We start from the raw sequence: 18618 nt of genomic DNA, 5'->3' as shown, positions 1-18618 counted from the left end.
GTAAATCTACTAAATAGCAAAGCATCATACCACAGTAGTAGCACTGTCCCATGCTAAAACACAGAGATCTAAAACATTGGATATCTCCTCCAATGGGGAATGTGAATTAAAGAGAGGGACACTATTTCTGAGAGCCATGAAGTTAGCCAAGGTAGCTAGCTATCCATTTTAAAATGACAATAGTCTGAGTAAAATATTTTTGACACATTGATTATAACTGATATTAACATTACAGAAACATAACAAAAACAATCAAAACTCTCTAAAATTAATTTAGCTCCATCGGACGTCTCTTCTGTAAAAACAAAACAAAACAACTTACCTGACTTCTTATTCCGGACTTGACCCTTCGCGAGGTCGCTTAGTAGTAACACTTGGTTACTACGGGTTTTAAGTTTTCGCACCTGCCATGTTAATCTATGGCATTTATAACAATATCAGAGAGCTATTCCGAAGGAAATAATATCAAATTTCTGGAATAACAGCTCTGACATATCAGAGAGAGAAAAATGTTGGTGGAAAATGCCTGTGAAAACTACATAACTGACCCTTCGCTAAGTTCCGTCCCCCTTGGTTACTACGCCTGTCAAGCTTTCTAACCTGTCATGCTAATCTATGGCATTTATAACAATATCAGAAAGCTATTCCTAAGGAAATAATATCAGATTTCCGTAATAACAATTCTGAAATATCAGAGAGAGAAAAAATGTTGGTGGAAAATACCTGTGAAAACTACATAACTGACCCTTTGCTAAGTCCTGCCCCCCTTGGTTAAATGTTGCCTGTCAAGTTTTCACGTTCACAGTGTTCATTTTTGGTATTTATAACAATATCAGAGAGCTATTCCAAAGGAAATAATGTCAATTTATTTCCTTTGAAATATCAGAGAAGCAGACAGGAAGGACTACAATATGCATTTGATTAAAATGAATGGGAAAGCTCATCTGTCCCAAGGTAGTACTGACAATGAAATGCTAGTTATATCCTTTCAGATTGAATAATGCCAGTAATATTGCTTTGATTTGTTCAGTGTAATTAATTATGAGCTACTGTGTTATGATTTGCACACCAACCGTTTGTCAGGTTTTTGGCAGTCCCCAGCAATGCATCCATTTACCAAATGCTAAAAGATATATTATGTTAGAACATGTCTTTGTTTTGCACCCACTGTTACTAGTGTTTCTTTTATGTGGTAACTATATTTGCACAGCCTCAAATGGTACACAAGTAGCTAGCTTGCTAGCTACCTAACAAAGTTAAATTTAAGTGGTTAACCTATAACCACTTGGTTAACCTATAATTAATATTCAACCATTTGTTCAGCATTTTCCCTTGTTCTGAAGGCTTGACAGGCCTAATCTAGTTAGAGTTGGCAATGTAGCACTGGGCAGTGGTCACACTAATGAAAGGGTCAATTCAGGATAGAATCTCAATAATGGCCATTTTATCTGATATTATATAAAAATGACCAAAAGAGGATGCAAATGGCAGTTTTACAGGGGGAGGGTATTTGTTTTTTTGTTTTTGTTTTTGTTTTTGTTTTTTTTGGGGGGGGGGGCATCATCCCCTGGCATTGACCTTCAAATCGAGCCCTGACAACATGGCATTCATGACTTTCCTGTAGACTGAAGCATGGGCCAGATAAGTATGTTAGGGACTCAGTCCATGCAGTGTGGACCAAATTCTCCTGTTATCTTTCCATCAGGAGCCTGGTGTCATGGATGGCAAAGAAAAATAAACGAAAAATAATAAATGATAGAACAAAACTTCTGCAATATTAAAAAGTCCATAAGATGGAAAATGTCAACTTTGCTCGGGCATTTGATGCTTCAACTGAGCCCTATGGAGAGATTTCCCTCAGATTCTATTATTTCGTAGAATGTAATGTAACACTTTAAAAATTTCACCATCCACAGGGACATTTTAGTTTGCCACACTGGCTAACTATACCTCCAGTTCCTTTTTAAGTTCATTATGTTAGTAAAGGTAATGGTATGTATATCTAAACAAAGAGCCCATATCAGATCATCCCACCCATATCAGACCCATCTTCCTATGTCACAGCAGTACATCATTGTGAAATGTACGTTTACTTAACCTGCGGACTGCTACATTGTGCGAAGTGTCCATTTAACTTTATCAAGAGAACTTTGCTTCACATAATATGTTGCTTATAAAGCTACTGATTTGAGTTTAATTGAACATAAAGACATCAGAGTGTGTAACAACAAAATGGTGTATCTTTTGAAAAGCATCTTATTGAGGTTATGTTCTCAGGACATGCATACTTATAGTCAATTTCTGCATTCAGGATGTACCTGGTTATGTTTCCTCTGACCTAATCTCTGAGCTGCAAAGTTAAAGACACCTTCCTTTATCACTTCTCCTATAGGCTTGTACTGGCTGGATTAAATATTAATTTATCCTTTAGGGGACACTGTATATATCTTATGATGTAACTACAATGATACATAGCCTGTATAGTAGACAACTCAAAAATAAATAAAGACATTATATATATATACACACACACACACACACACACACACACACACACACACACTGCCTGGCCAAAAAAAATCCACCTGGTTTTAACTAAGCAAATAGGTAAGAGCCTCCCATTGGATAATTATTCCATGGGTGATTATGTTTCAGCTGGCAACAAGTTATTTAACCAAAACTGACTTCTCATTTGTTAAACAACCATGTCGAAAGACACATCCTGTGGTTTTGGAAAAGATGCTAATCTGTTTCAGAAGGGTCAAATTATTGGCATGCATTTAGCAGAGAAAACAGCTAAGGAGATTGCTGAAACTGCTAAAATCGAGTTAAGAACTGTCCAACGCGTTATTCAAAAGTGGAAGGACAGTGGGGAAGCATCATCTTTGAGGAAGGAATATGGTTGGAAAAAAATCGTGAATGATCGTGATCAGTGATCACTTAAATGTGTGGTGAAATCAAATCGTAGAAAAACAACAGTAGAACTCAGGGACATGTTTAATAGTGAAGGTAAGTGCATTTCCACATGCACAGTGCGAAGGGAACTCAAGGGATTGGGACTAAACAGCTGTGTAGCCTTAAGAAAGCCACTTGTCAGTGAGGCTAACCGGTAAAAACGACTTCAATTTGCTAGGGAGCATAAATATTGGACTCTAGAGCAATGGAAGAAGGTCATGTGGTCTGATGAGTCCAGATTTACTCTGTTCCAGAGTGATGGGTGCATCAGGGTAAGAAGAGAGGCAGTTGAAGTGATGCACCCATCATACCTAGTGCCTATCTGTGGGGGCAGTGCTATGGTCTGGGGTTGCTGCAGTTGGTCAGGTCTAGGTTCAGCAACGTTATGTGCCAAAAGAATGAGGTCAGCTGACTATCTGAATATACTGAATGACCAGGTTATTCCATCAATGGATTTTTTTGTCCCTGATGGCATGAGCATATTCCAAGATGACAATGCCAGGATTAATCTGGCTCAAACTGTTAAAGAGTGGTTCAGGGAGCATGAGACATAATTTTCACACATAGATTGGCCACACAGAGTCCAGACCTGAACCCCATTGAGAATCTTTGGGATGTGCTGGAGAAGTCTTTGCACAGTGGTCCAAATCTCCCATCATCAATACAAGATCTTGGGGAAAAATTAATGCAACTCTGGACAAATTCTCTGGACAAACTCTGGACAACTCTGGATAAATGTTGAGACATTGCAGAAGCTAGTGGAAACTATTCCATAGCGAATATATTCATCACCTGCATCCATAGCACCACTGAAGCAGTTTGGGGGTGGGTGTTTGGAGTGGGGGTAGGGTTTCATTCTAATAGGGCCAATCACTTCACTGAAGCATCTGTATGCAAATGACGTGCCTGAGAAATGACATGCTCAACATGTCGGGCACACTCCCATGCTCCACGAATGTAACCAGCACTTCTTGCTGAGGCAACCAATTTTTCTAATAGCTATGCCTGGGAATATTTAAGGAATCAATGTAAGTGGGTTATGCTAAACATGACAGAATTCTGTCACAATAGAATTCAATTTCAACAACCCAAAAAATGCATGACTGATGAGTTCTGCATTTTTTAGCTGTCTGGAAATGGTTTTCATTGTGCTTGCTTTTACTGAGAAATTGCATCACATCCAGACATTTTTGCAAAATTCTGGCCAGCTGGAAACGAAACCAGTTGTGCAACAACTCTCCATCTTCAGGAAAAATACAAATCCCTTAGAGACGTGATGAGATATGCATAACTATTTCTTCATTGGTGGTTATAACAACGAAGGCCATCAAGCAATTTTGTAAATATGCTAGAACAGGCAGTTCACAGTCAGATCTTTGAGCAATTTAGCAGAGTTGCTTCAGGTCTGCTAAGAGTTGTTTTACCTCTTCTAGCTTGTCAGCACATGTGTCTCTACCAATCTCCAGGCTTCTCCTTACACACTGGCCAGGCTTCCCACAGCAAGTGTTTATTGTGTAAATTATTATACAAACATTGCCAAGAAAATTTTTCATTGACAGGAAGCCAGTTGTATTTTATTTGCATTTTATCATCCATTCCCAATCTACCAATCATGCCAAGTGTTTTTTTGGTGGTTTTCCACTAAATCTGTTGAGAGAACAGAAAACAGGAGACAATGGGAGAGAGAAAGAAAGGGAGAGAGAGACAGTCAAAACAGAAATTAAAAAGCAGGAAACACTAATGTAACCTGATCGGTGGCCCTTTGACCTTTCACCTCCTACTTCTATTGTTTACCTCATCTTTGCCTTAAAAGCAGGGCTGAACATTCTTTTGTCAAGAGCTACATTGTTCCACTTTACTTATAGATCAGGCCAACACAATCCAGACTCCGGATGGCTATTCTCTGGAAGACACTTAAGTCTTGCACCAAGACCTCCATGTAAATAAGAGCCTTTCACAAGGACTTCTGTGGGCTTTGAAGGAAACAGGCCTGCGGTTTCAGCACCAGCATATCATTTTTCCTTCCTTGTCTTGGACGATGGGCCGAGAGCAGGGCAAAGGCCTCATAAATTCTCAGAACCAAAAGCTTGCCCTTTAAAAGGTTTTTCTAGTCGGCTTAGCCTTGGGCCACGGGGCTGTGTTTGTGGTTGCTATTCAGGGCACATACCTCCTCGCTGGACAACTCTATTTGGAACCTGACTACCTTGCTTGTATTTGAGTGGCATGTTCTAGAAAATGGCAGTCCCGGGTGTGGCTATGATTGGAGCGTGTCAAACTCAATACGATCTTTGTCCACAAACTGAAAAGATGCTCTAAACGGCCAAAGGACCATGACTCGGGAATATGCCTTCATTCATTACCGCTGGAAGTGCCTTACACCGTTTTAATAAAGATGTTCCATGGTGTGTCAGAAGATGTCAACGATATGTCAGGGAAACACATAAAGTAATTACATTATATTAAATGGCACCCATGTTTGAGCACAGCTGAAAATGAAAATGTTGAGCTACAATAATTGGTAGTGGAGGAGAGAGCAGTGACATCTAAAGTATTTTCTTTTGGAGTATGAAATATTGTCAAACCAACAGGAGATGGTCTTATATTATAGGGTACGAAGGAGTGATGCCTATTTAAAAATGTAAAAAAACAAAACAAAACAAAAATCTCTTGAGTATTGAGAGTGATTCTGGCCCTTTATTAGATACATCTATGATATCCTATATTTAGGATTTGTTTGTATTTTTTGCATTTGTTTTGTCTTGTTCTTGCACTGACACCCCCCCCCCCCCCCCCCCCGCTATATTGTCTGTAGTCGATTTATTGTTTCATTTTCTTAGGGGTTGCCACATTTCATTTCATTCCACCCCTGTACCTACTAAAAATGAGACTGTGACAAATTTTGGTTTGATTTGTTTGAGCTGTTGGCATGATTCACTCTAGGTCATGTGCTGGCATGCAAGGGTCAATCACCTGGCAACAGGATTAACGATTACTTGATGGTGACATAATGGTGGTTGTTGAGCTGTTACAGGTTTACACATGTCACTGTCATGGCCGGGGTGACAGAGCTACAGAGCCTGAACCTATCCATCCAGCAGCAATCAGAAACCGGCCCTTGAAGAAACAGAGCATTTGCAGCAATCATTACAATGGCCAACACAAACTTTCCATACTGACAAATGGACCATAAATACAACCTGTACACATTCAGAGTGAGCCTTCACAGCGGCTGTTTCTAATAAACTGACCAGCAGGCCTAAACCGAGATTTAATTGACGGGGAAGAGAATGGATGCCGTTGTAGCTGGCAAGTATTTGTGGCAAGTCCGCTTGTATTTTTGCAGTTGACAGCTTACACAAGCTGCCAGGAAGATAGAGGCCTAGTATCTTGATTGATAAGGTTGGAGTGGTTGACTCTGCAGGTGACAAAGGGAGCTAAATGACTGTCAGCAGTACCACAGGTCTGTACAACACACTCCGAGGCAAGGATACAGGAAATGATGTCACTGACAAGACAACCGACACCATGTGCGGTTAACATGGAAGGGAGGTGTTCGTATGGGAAATGGTGTCATCCTTTCTGTTTGTTTGCATCATGGGTGGAGTGCTGAGGGAAATTTGCTGACTGAAAAGCCACTGTAGGGATGCGGAGGCCGTCCACCCTCTAAAACAACCCCGTGCATGCAGGCAGCAGTGCTTTCTACACCAGACCACAGGCGCAAATCGTGCATTGCAAGGGTAATTTTCTGGGTAATATACATTACAGTGTAAAGGCTATGTCCAACTGCCCTCAACATAGTTTCTTTATCTGGAGCCTGAGGCAATAGAAAAGACTGAAAGAATGGTAGGTTTGGGAAGTGTGTAGTAACATGTTTTCGGTCAAAGTAAAACACACACACACATACACACAAGAATGAAGTCTTTAAGCCAACTCCATGGAAACGACGGCTTTCATGTTCTGCCGACAACTGGGACACCGCTGACATCTAAAAGTGCCTGCAGTCATTTTTCAGGGTGCTCATTGTTTTGAATCTAATACAGAAATTCATTTCCCTCAGACATAGCAGTAATTCATCCCCCCCAGAAGCACGGAAGAATTGCTACTACTACTATGGCAAAGTCTCGGTGTCTAAGAAGTGGTCCACCTCTACGTGGTCCCCTCCCGCGGGTATAAAGTGTATCTGTTCCACACACTCCTGCCGCAGAGTCCGAGTGCACTCCGCCCGCTTTCTGGTTCCTTCCCCGAACGCTAGCAGCCGTCTGTCACAGCTCCGACTTCCTCGCATTTTACTGGAGATTATGGTCTGCGGCCAAACCGGAGAAAGGAGTCAGAGGCAGTCACTAGCTAGTGCACTTCTCCTGGGACGCTCCTCAAAGGAACGCGGGGGGAGGACCGCAGTTGCGTGTGCTACAACTGCAGGTAATGACAGTGATCGAAGCCCCGTGGGTGTGGGAATAGCACAAAGCCCTGTTATTTTCCAGGAGAACTGCTTCATGGAGTTGGAAATGGTGCCGTAAGAATGCCCTCCTGATACAAAAGCAGCACACATAATCAGCTCAATGAGTTGTGCGTGCGTGCAGTGTTTGGTCCTTTGCGTGGTCTGAAGATGCGGCATAATTAGCCAGAGAGGATGCAGAAGACCTGCATCTCCACATGATTAATCAGACGATCTGCGAGCTGAAACCACACGGGTCGCCCCTTGCTTCTTTTCTTATTCCGTTTCTCTGCTAGTGAAAGCATGTACTTGCTGTACCAAGAAATAATACAGAGGAATAACAGGAGCAGTCAAACATGCACACACATACACACACACACACACACACACACACACATATACACACATACACACACATACACACACACACATACACACACACACACATACACACACACACACATACACACACACACACATACACACACACACATACACATACACACACACACACATACACACACATACACACACACACACATACACACACACACACACACACACACATACACACACATACACACACATACACACACACACACATACACACACACACACATACACACACACACACATACACACACACACATACACACACACACACATACACACACATACACACACATACACACACACACACATACACACACACACACATACACACACATAAACACATACACATACACACACATACACACACACACACATACACACACATAAACACATACACACACACACACATACACACATACACACACACACACATACACACACACACATACACACACATGCATGCATGCCCACAAACACACCCCACACACACACATGCGCGTGCACACACACACAAGCAGCCTTGAGCATGTGTGTTGTTGGGAGACCGCAGGAGTCAGTGGTTCCTCAGAGGAATTGGCTCCTTTTCTCCCCTGGTTGGCTGAGTCTAATTGGTGAATCCAAATGCCCAGCTGTGTGTGTGTGCACGCACGTGTGTGTTGGAGTGCCATGCATACGTTTGTGTGTGTATGTGTGTGTGTGTATATGTGTATGTGTGTGTGTGTGTCCAAGACCTCCTTAATAGGAGGGCACTCTTCCCTCTGATTGTCTTTTGGACAGTACCTCATTTTCTTTTCCAAGATGCCAACCAATTACTCACAGAGACTGTTTGTTTGCTTATTTAGAGAATCAAAGGCTCACACTACATAAAAACATAGCTCAGGCATGGCCTGCTAAGGATAACACTAATAATGTCAATGGACATAATAAATATGAGCCTTGTTAACTTCCAGCCTTCATTAAGTGATTTACATATGCAGATAAATGTGAACATACACTATTACTTATGCACACAAGTGTGAACATACACTATGACATGCAGACAAATGTGGACATACACTATTACATATGCACACAAGTGTGAACATACACTGTTACATATGCGCACAAGTATGAACATACACCATTACATATGCCCACAAATGTGAACATACACTATTACATTACACACAAGTGTGAATATACACTATTACATATGCACGCAAGTGTGAACATACACTATTAGATATGCAAACAAATGGTTGTAAAGAATCAAAAGAAAACTAAAAAGACTTTTCATTGGTATGTTGTACAAATGTTTCATCCATTATGCTACATAAAAGTTCTTAGGCAAAACAGTACCACACATGCAGTCTGAGAAGATGATGACCTGACCAGTCTTCTCTATGGTGCCAGCATTTAATCAAGTAAACTATTAAGTTTAAAGGTTACTGTGTTTGTGAGATAAACAACTGTCAATTCTGCCATACTATTACACTTCAAAAAGCAAAACACAATATACAGGCATTATATACTTGATATAAACAGCATGATCAACAATAAATAAATACATGTTTTTGTAAATAAATTAGAGTTGAATAAAAGCACACTTACTAGCTAACTAACACCACATCTAACATCTGAAGCATACTGAAAATATATTTTATTGACATTGTTTCATTAAGATCCTCCAGAGGATGAAGGCCACAAAGGAACAGGAAGTGGGGGATTCTGTGGTGATGCCCCACCCAGGTCTTATTTCTGCCTGCCAGACCTGGCTGACACTCTCGACCTCCAACTGTCAGCAGCTCCTTTTACGTCAGTTCAGTAACAATCAAGGCATTCTTGCAATTGCTTCTCAATTAAATAATTCAATTAATCCGTAAACAAATACAATAATTAAATCAGTCAATTAAATTTCAGAAGAGAAGGGCTTCATCGCAACACTGACTGTTCAGCCTTGGCATGGGCCGGTTTTACCATGGCAGTAGATTAGCATAGCGCCCTGTGTGTCTGGTATAGTGTTTGGCTTGCAGAAGGAACAGAACAAACTGACAGAAATCTGATACATATACATGGTTAAGGATACTCTAGTTGTAAACTTATAACCCAGTGCTGATAAAGTCTATGACCATGCAACAGAGATTTCAAATCAAACAAACAAACACTTTTTCAATGTATTAGAATCAGGGAACACAGTATCATGAGAGCAACAAAGCCTTTCTGTAGTTTTCGTTCTGTGCGTCTGAACAAGCTGATGACACGGAGGTGGAGGTGGTTCATGTAAACAAAAGGCTACATGTTGCATTAAGCAGGATTTGCACAAATCCCTTCTGTCCACATGATTCCATTTGCTAATTATCTCCCAGTTTTTGATCTTCATGTAGGTAATGAAGGGCCATCCATATTAAACAGCAAATATTCTTTGAAAACTATATGTGCTATACAGTCTAAACATGGCGTATAAGTTATCTAATTAAATGTTGACTTATTCATTGTGGAACTGAATATATTAATTGTGATATATATATATATATATATATATATATATATATATATATATATATATATATATATATATGTCCTTCATCAGCTGTGCAAGCAAAGAAGGGCTTCTTTGCACTTCCTTGCACAGCTGATGAAGGACCTCTCTCCGAAACATTGTTTCTCTGGAAACTCTGTGTACTTTACTACAGTTTTGAATCTCTCTACATCTATTCCTACAATACACTGCAGGTACTCACCTAGAATCTTCAGATTTCTATATATGTGTATGTGTATGTGTGTATGTGTGTGTGTGTGTTGGGGGGGGGGGGGGGTTCTGAATGGGTTATGAACAAAAAATATATTACTCCAATGGAAGATTTTAAGCATAATAGCGTTCGTATGTTTTTAGTGCTGACAATCAAAAAAAAGTGAATCTATATTCAATCCCTTCATTATTGTTTCTGACAGCTAAACATGTCTAGCAGACTTTATACCAGTGATTTACCATTTCATAAAGCCTGATGATTCACTGCAGAGAAATTACACGGGATGTAGGAGTCAGAAGAGGACAGAGCAAAGCTACGGTTGGTAATGTTCTCTAAACACATGTGGTGGAGGAGGCTTCTCACATTTGAAATGGGAGGTGTGTGTCTCTTCAAAAACAGAACAGAGGCATCAATATGTGATAAGCATAGACAGCACACTATAGAACATAATCTGGTACTTCCATTTTGTTGGACCACAGGGGCACTGTTGTTTATAGTTGCTTATTAAAGGTACTTTGCCAACTTTGCAGTCTTGTGGCCACAGACCCATCCAGACTTTGATGGGAATACTGGTTCTTACAAACACCAAGTGCCTCTAACTGACTCCAAAGTCCTGCTGCAGCACTCCAATACCCATGTTGGGAATGACAAAGGTACTTGGAGGGCTGGGACTGGGACTAGGATTGGCCTTCCTGATCTGAACCAGAATGGGGGAACGTTATTAAACAGCTGTGCAAGTCGTGGAATGTAAATAACAAACCTTGTTCGAACACAAGGATGCTTAAAAGAGCACATGGCACCTCAAAAGAGTACCTTGGGCCGAAGGTCAGTGATCAATTTCGTGATCATATGTTATGGCTTGAGGCCATATGTTCGGGACACTGGGGTTAAGAGAGGGGCAGATCTGTCAACAGATCACCATTTGGTGGTGAGCTGGATTGAGCAAAAGGGGTTTCAACCTGGCAAGCCCAGGAGAGCCTCCTGCTTGGCATGAGATCATCTGACGAATCAGTCAGTCCATGAGAGATGATTTAAACTGCAAGTAAGGAAGCACACTGGACAGGGTTAAGGTTGTCTGGTTAACACGCATCTTCAGTGTCGTATGGAAAATACTCAGACTGGCAGACTTGAGAGCTGGTTCCTACATTTAAAAAGGGTCAATCGATATACCAATTCATGCCATAGGTGATCAATGGGGTTATGGACCAATGGGTTAATTGCTCCACATCAAACTCCTCAAACCGTCTTAAAAACCCTGCTATGTACACAGGATCACAGTCATACTGGAACAGGAAAGGACCATCCCAAATCTTGGCCTGTTTACACCTTGCATTAACATGCGCTTCATGCCCAGATCGTATCTGGATATACTTCTTCCAGATTCCGTTTAAACTTCTTGCTAAAATGCGTCCCCTGTGTGACCAGATGAGATCTGGTTTTACTCTTTCACATAAAAAGCACACTAACACATACATCTTTTCATTTTACTTCCTTTGGCAAACACAGTTTCTCACCCACTGCTACCAGTGTATTTATATAGCACCTTCAAAACATTCAGGCTGGCCAAAATGCCAAAAAGCTAAAACAAAAGAACTAAGAGTAAAACCAAATAACACATTCTGACGAGTAATTAAAAAGAAATGGAACAACAGTAAACTATGAAAGGCCAATATATAAGAAACCATAAAATAAGTTGAAACCCAAGATAAATGGTGGGAGGCAAAACCAAAAGAATTAAAAAATGCTACTTAATAATGACTTAATAACGATCTTTGCACAGGCTGTAGTTGAGCCAGGGAGCACCGACTGAGTCCCAGAGAGAATTCCAATAATCAGGGTGTGAAGCAAGGAAAGCATGTATACCTCTCCCTGCTCTTAAATGAGAGGAAGGATTTTAGCTTTGCATTATTACTGAGCTTCTAAATACCACTCTTTACCATAGAGTTCATTTGCTAAGCAAATTTAAGCAATGGCTCAAACATGACTTTTTTAGCCTGAGAAGACAAAGGCCTCAAACTATTAGTAATAGTAACTAGGAAGATATTCACTTTTACCGCACTCAAAGGGACCAAGCAGAACTAGCCGTGTGTCCATTCGGCAGGAGAATGCTACTCGCCATCCAAAATTTGAACCAGTGCCCCTGACTTTTGTAGAATCGTCTACATCAGCAGACAAGAAGGCTTTGTCTTTCAACTGCTTTCCTTCCTGCAGTGGTTTATTTTTTCTTTAATATTGCAGCCAGTTCCTGTTTGTTGCCAGTTTCCTTCATGTCTTTGGCTATAGCCTCATAAATCCTCATTACAATATGAATCGACATGCTTGGCTTGGACACTTTCGTCAGTCCACACTGCAGTTTAGGAACTTATTGTATTATCGTTCACTTGTTGTCAGCAGTCAGCAGATGTGTCTGCTTACATAACTGCACGGAGACACTGAAAATGCATTCGGTTTACTCTTGTATTAGATGTGGCCAAGATTTGTCTCGAACCACCTCCAAATGTGGTTGGAGTGATCTGATCATAATCCGATCTCATCGCTTTCTGGGGGTGTTTGTACCTGGATTTACATACGGCCAAACCAAATCCGAATGTGATCCGATCACTAAAAACATTAAGGCAAGGTGGGATCAGCTTTATTGGTGCATGTCAATCAAACCTTTGATTGAGGATTTCAGTATGATGTTTAGCTGTGACTAGACAAAGGTGAACATTTGTTATTATGCAGTCAAAAAAAAAAACAAAAAACCCAACCCATGAACCAATATGCCTGAATACTTGCATCAATATGCCTGAGTACAAATTTGAAATGAATATGTATAAATAAAGATGTCTGTCCTAACAAGTTTTGCATTTTGACATTTGTGTTCTCTCTTAAAATAAATAAAAACATTTTTGTTTGAACTTCTTTTCACAGTAACCGTTGCATTTACCAAATGACACAATACCATATCACTACAGTGCACATTACCATACCATCACATAGCGAATTACCATCCAACCACATGGCACATTACCATCCCACCACATAGCACCTCCGCCTCCCCTGCTATTACGCTCGTAAAACATATTCTTGTCTGCCATTCTGCCCTGCTGGGAACAGTAACAGGAGGGTTGTGTCTGCATGGGGGAGCCTGATTCTAAGTCCTTTAGGCTTAGCATGGCTGAGCACGCCTTCAAAAGCCAACGTGGCTACAAAGAGCCCTTTGAGCAATCCCAAGGACAGCTGCCGCAGAGGGTCCCTGACTGGCGCGGAGCGAGGGACCCTAACTAGTGCACGTTAAGGAGGGAGCCATGGACGCTCACTGCGACACAGATCTAGGGGTGATCTCCCACACTCCTCTTTTGTGGTTCTGCTGTCAAGCTGTTTCAGGGTCATTGCTTTGACTGATGAAGTGTTCCATTTCAATGGTGCTGGGTGAAAAATTGCCTTTGTTGATAAAATGACCCATGCACGTAGTACTTACTTTACGACTAGCGCAGAATAAGGCAAGCTGTTGTACATTAAGGGACCCTGACTAGAGGAAAGTAAAGAACCCTACCTAATGTACACTGAAGAACCCTGACTAGCACATGGGTAAGGAATCATAACTAACACACACTGAGGGACCCTGACTAGCGCAGAGGGAGGGACCCTAAATAATGCACACTGAGTTGCACTCAGGGACATTGACTAGAGGATAGTATGGAACCCAGTACTCTGATGAACCCTGTCTAATGTACACTTAGGGGCTCTGACTAGCGCAAACTAAGGGACCTTATCTAACGTACTAGTGAAGAACGCTGACTAGCATACAGTGAGCGACTATAACTAGAGCACAGTAAGGGACCCTTACTGAAGTGTGAGCAAACCTGTAATAATGTCTTGTAAGGAACCCCGTGGCCAGCATTAGGTCAGGGACCCTAACAAGCATGTAATAGCATGTAGTGAGTCCTGGACAGCTGCTCCCTGCAGCCCAGATCTCCCACACTCCACTTCTGCCTATATCAAGCCGTTTCAGGGCCATTGCTTTGACTGATGAGGAGCCTATTTTCAACTGTGCTGCATGAAAAATTGCCCTTGTTGCTAAAATGTCCCACACACACTGTACTTTATCAAAAGGATAGAGAACGATAATACTCCTGTAGCCTCAACATAAACAAAACTCATTTTTCAGAGTACATATAGACAAAACAACTACGCCCATTTGTACCTATTATTATTATCGAGGCTGTGTTTTGGGATTTTATATCTGTCTGTATTGTTATTATCAATGCTGTGTTTTTATCAGTACCTACTGTTATTATTTAGGCTCTGTTTTTGTACATTTCACCGTAGTTCCGTTCATCATGTTAAGACAAATGCAGCAAAAGCATTTATTAGGGACTTGACATTTAAATGTTAGGAGGCAGGGCAGTGGAGAACTCCTTGGAAGGGCATATGGGAATTATTTAAAATCACCGCATGTTTCCCAAGCACTCGCTTGTGTCTTTCTTGTGTAGACAGAACTCAGTTCAGATGGACGTGTTTTTTTTTTTTTTTTTTGGCGGGGGTGGGGTGGGGTGGGGTGGGGGGGTTGGTAAATGACTTTGGTGAGATGGTAAATACACACACAGCAGAGCTGGGGGCATGAAAAGGCACTTCTGAAAGCAAAAAGTGTCCAATAAGAGTTACCACACACAGCAGAAACTGCTGCTGACAAGATTTTTTATTTAACTCTGAACAACAACAAAAAAAACTACTTCACCACTTGTCAACAAAAACTTAAATAATGTCAAATCAGGCTTTAAAATGTCAAAATGACTAATGAAAATTAAGGCGTTAAAATGGAAAGAAAAAAACTAGGTTTTATGTCTGTGTAGATGTCCAATGAGAACTTGTAAGCAGAGTTTTTCATAAAACGTCAAGTTTGGCAAGTTCCTGAACTCTAAATAGATCTACGACTGTGTGTCATGTAAGAAGCAGGATAAAATTAGCACTTAGTCACTTAGTCAGAGAACTGGGACAAAACGTCATTGACCATTGAAATCATTTAATGTTTTAAAGCAAATACAGGGTACTTCACTGGGTCAACACATGTGAACAATAGGTTTTTTTTCATAATCAGCCTCAGCAAACATACATTCACACAGCTGCATGAAGACTAGATCGTTCTTTTGTTTTTTTGTTGAATTTATTTACAAAGTCATTATATCTCGGTGCTTTTGCCCTATTGAGAACCCATCGACATATCAAAACTTATCTAAGTCATGGATAAAGTAGAATTATGGCGATAAGCTATACATATCCAGCCAGGTTGAACTCTTGGTTGCTTCTCTGATTGCTTTGCAGTCCAACAACTCGACATGCGTCCCTACTTCAATTGAGTCTACAGAAACTGAGCTGGAGTTGCAATGTTACATACAATATTTACAATGGAATGTGACTTTGTAGTGGGCAGTTAGAAAGGTGTAAGTGTCTGGAATGGAAAGATCGGCTCTGTTACAGATTGGGAAAAAATTGCAATAATAATAATAATAATAATAATAATAATAATAACTGTCTTTTAAAATCTCACTTATATGAAAAAGACAAAAACAAAGAAAAAAGATAGCATACACCACTGTGTACACACTGGTCACTGAAAACGCCTGATCTTTTTAAAGAGAACACTTGCTCTAACGAACCCTAGATGCAGGACATGAATGCCACTTGATTAAACTCATTCTGTGTCCCCCGTATGACATTTAAAGCCCATTACGTCCGCTGGGCGCCAGAGAAACTTGTGCTTAACGCAGAAAAGAGAAGAGCGTAATTAATACGGACCCCTGTACGTAGCTGGGTCAGCGCGGTGCAGGCGAAGGAGGAGAAACGACTTGATTGTTAATTAATGGGTCCGAACGGAAACCCCGCAACTTGAGGGGAGTAAGATGGGTGTCCCCTAATCACTACTGGGTCTGTGTCTAGGTCTCCAGTCTGGTCTGTAAAAACAAAAACAAAAAAAAAAAAACTGAAGGACTGAAGGGCATATGGAGGTCTCCACCCTTCTTACGAGAGGACCGAAGAGGGACATTTGAGATCAACCGATTCTCTCCGGACTGCAACACCTTAACTGCAAAGTAAAATAAAAGCAGATGACTGCCCTCCACGTTGGCCTGCGTTTCGAAAGGTATGTCTGTGTGTGTTTTGGCGTTTTTATATGTTTCGTTGGCTATTTCAGTCGGAAGGACCAAACAGAACATAGACATGTTTTACCCAGAATCTTTAACTCTTGTAAAAATGAATCTGATACACAGTATGGACAGGAGACAAACATTTCAGAGCAAATATTTCTGTACAATTTTTAAACTTTTCTTTAAAAAAAAAAAGAAGAAAATACCATATATCTCACGTACATCATAGGCACTGCCATTTGTAGAACATTGCACACCTATCAAGTTAAAATTGTTCATTAAAAAGAAACAACAAATGAACAGTTAGTCATCACACGTGGTCTTTTTCTCAGGTTAACCTAGGTTTCATATGGAGACTTTTACCCAAACAGTAAAGGTGTGCACCGAACGCAAACACAGATCTGTTTGACTTTTTCTCAGCAGAAAACACAAGCGGCATTCATTTGTGGCTCCATTATCTTACAAGAGCCACAGTATTATCTGCGAGATTACAAACGCTCCCTGTTCTAATCTGTCCTTGTCAGGGAATTAGGCCCGAGACAGGCAGAGGAGCTCAATTTATATTGACAAGCGGTGAGAAATTCAAATGCGTTTTGAGGGGGTTTGAAGGGCAATGCGTTTGTTGTCAGAAATTTGATTTGTCTGCAAAAAAAAAACCTTCCCAAAAAAGTGCTAAGGGATTAGGCCTACTGGAAATCAGAATTCAGAATTCAGGCAAACCCAGATGGTAACAAACCCCACAGCCCAAATGCTAGACTGGAGACTGGAAAACATTCTGCCGCAGAGTCAATAAAACAGAATAATAACACATAGACCACAGGTCTGGCTTAATGCAAAAGAGGAAAAATCAAAAGAAAGCAACACCAGCTCCTACACACACGCACACGCATACATATACATACATACATACACACACACACACACACACTAAATACATACATTAAAATAAGGCTTGCAGATTTGATTATTTCTGGCCAGCCAGGCGTGTCCATTGTCCATTACTTGGTGACTTTCCTATTTGATGTTTTGTTTTTTTGTTGTTTTTTTCCTTTTCCACCAGCGCCACTTCCACCCAGTCGCGTAAACACTGCGATCAACGGTAGCTGTCAGCAGACACTGTGGCTTGGACAATGCTGCAAATGTGCGGCCCCCTGGTTTCGGAGCAAACAGCGGTGGCAGTGTTTGTGAACAGAAGGAGGCTTAACCTTGTTTAGCCTTCTCTGCTGCGATATTAATTTCAAAATAAAATGGGAAAAAAAGAAAAGAGAGAGAAAACAGGACACCACGTGACCGAACCGGGGCCAGGAGTCTCTGGCCATCTTTAGCTGATGCAGTTTCTTTGTGGACGAGGACGCATTTAGTCGCCACACTCCACTCCACTGCCTCCAGGAATTCCAGAATCTGAACACGTCGCCATGATTACTGAGGGATTACAATCTCATATGTGCATGTGACAAAATATTACCATATTTAGCTATACTGTTAATATTTACATTGTCAAACATGTCCCCTCTCTAGAGCATCTATTACCTCACAAACAATGAGTCAATATCACCGTCCCCCCTGAAGGTTTTAAGACGAACACTCTACTCTCCATTACACAGGTTTGTACCACGTGTAAACGTTAGCAAAACCGGACCTCGGTAAAGCAGTGCTTCGGAAAGACTGCAAGCGAGAGCCCACCCAGACAGCCAGGACCCGGGGTGGCAGGATGGTGAACTGTAGAGAGGGCTGGCCTGGATGGGCTACCTTGCCTCTGGTGCAGCGCTCGGGAGGTCTCCCAACCAGCCCAGTGGCCCGGCCCTGCATGTCTGCCCTTGTCTGCACGCACGCTACATACGGCGACAGAGTGGAACCAAGCAGCCCACAGCGCAGACTCGGGAAATCAATATTACCACAGACATGCCTTTGGAGATTAGCCAGGATCTTGTGTGCTTATTTTTATTTAATAACCCCCCCCCACCCCACCCTACCCTCC

Source organism: Electrophorus electricus, chromosome 4 (assembly GCF_013358815.1).
Source record: "Electrophorus electricus isolate fEleEle1 chromosome 4, fEleEle1.pri, whole genome shotgun sequence".
Classification (NCBI taxonomy): Eukaryota; Metazoa; Chordata; class Actinopteri; order Gymnotiformes; family Gymnotidae; genus Electrophorus; species Electrophorus electricus.
Note: the sequence above shows the minus strand (reverse complement) of the source record.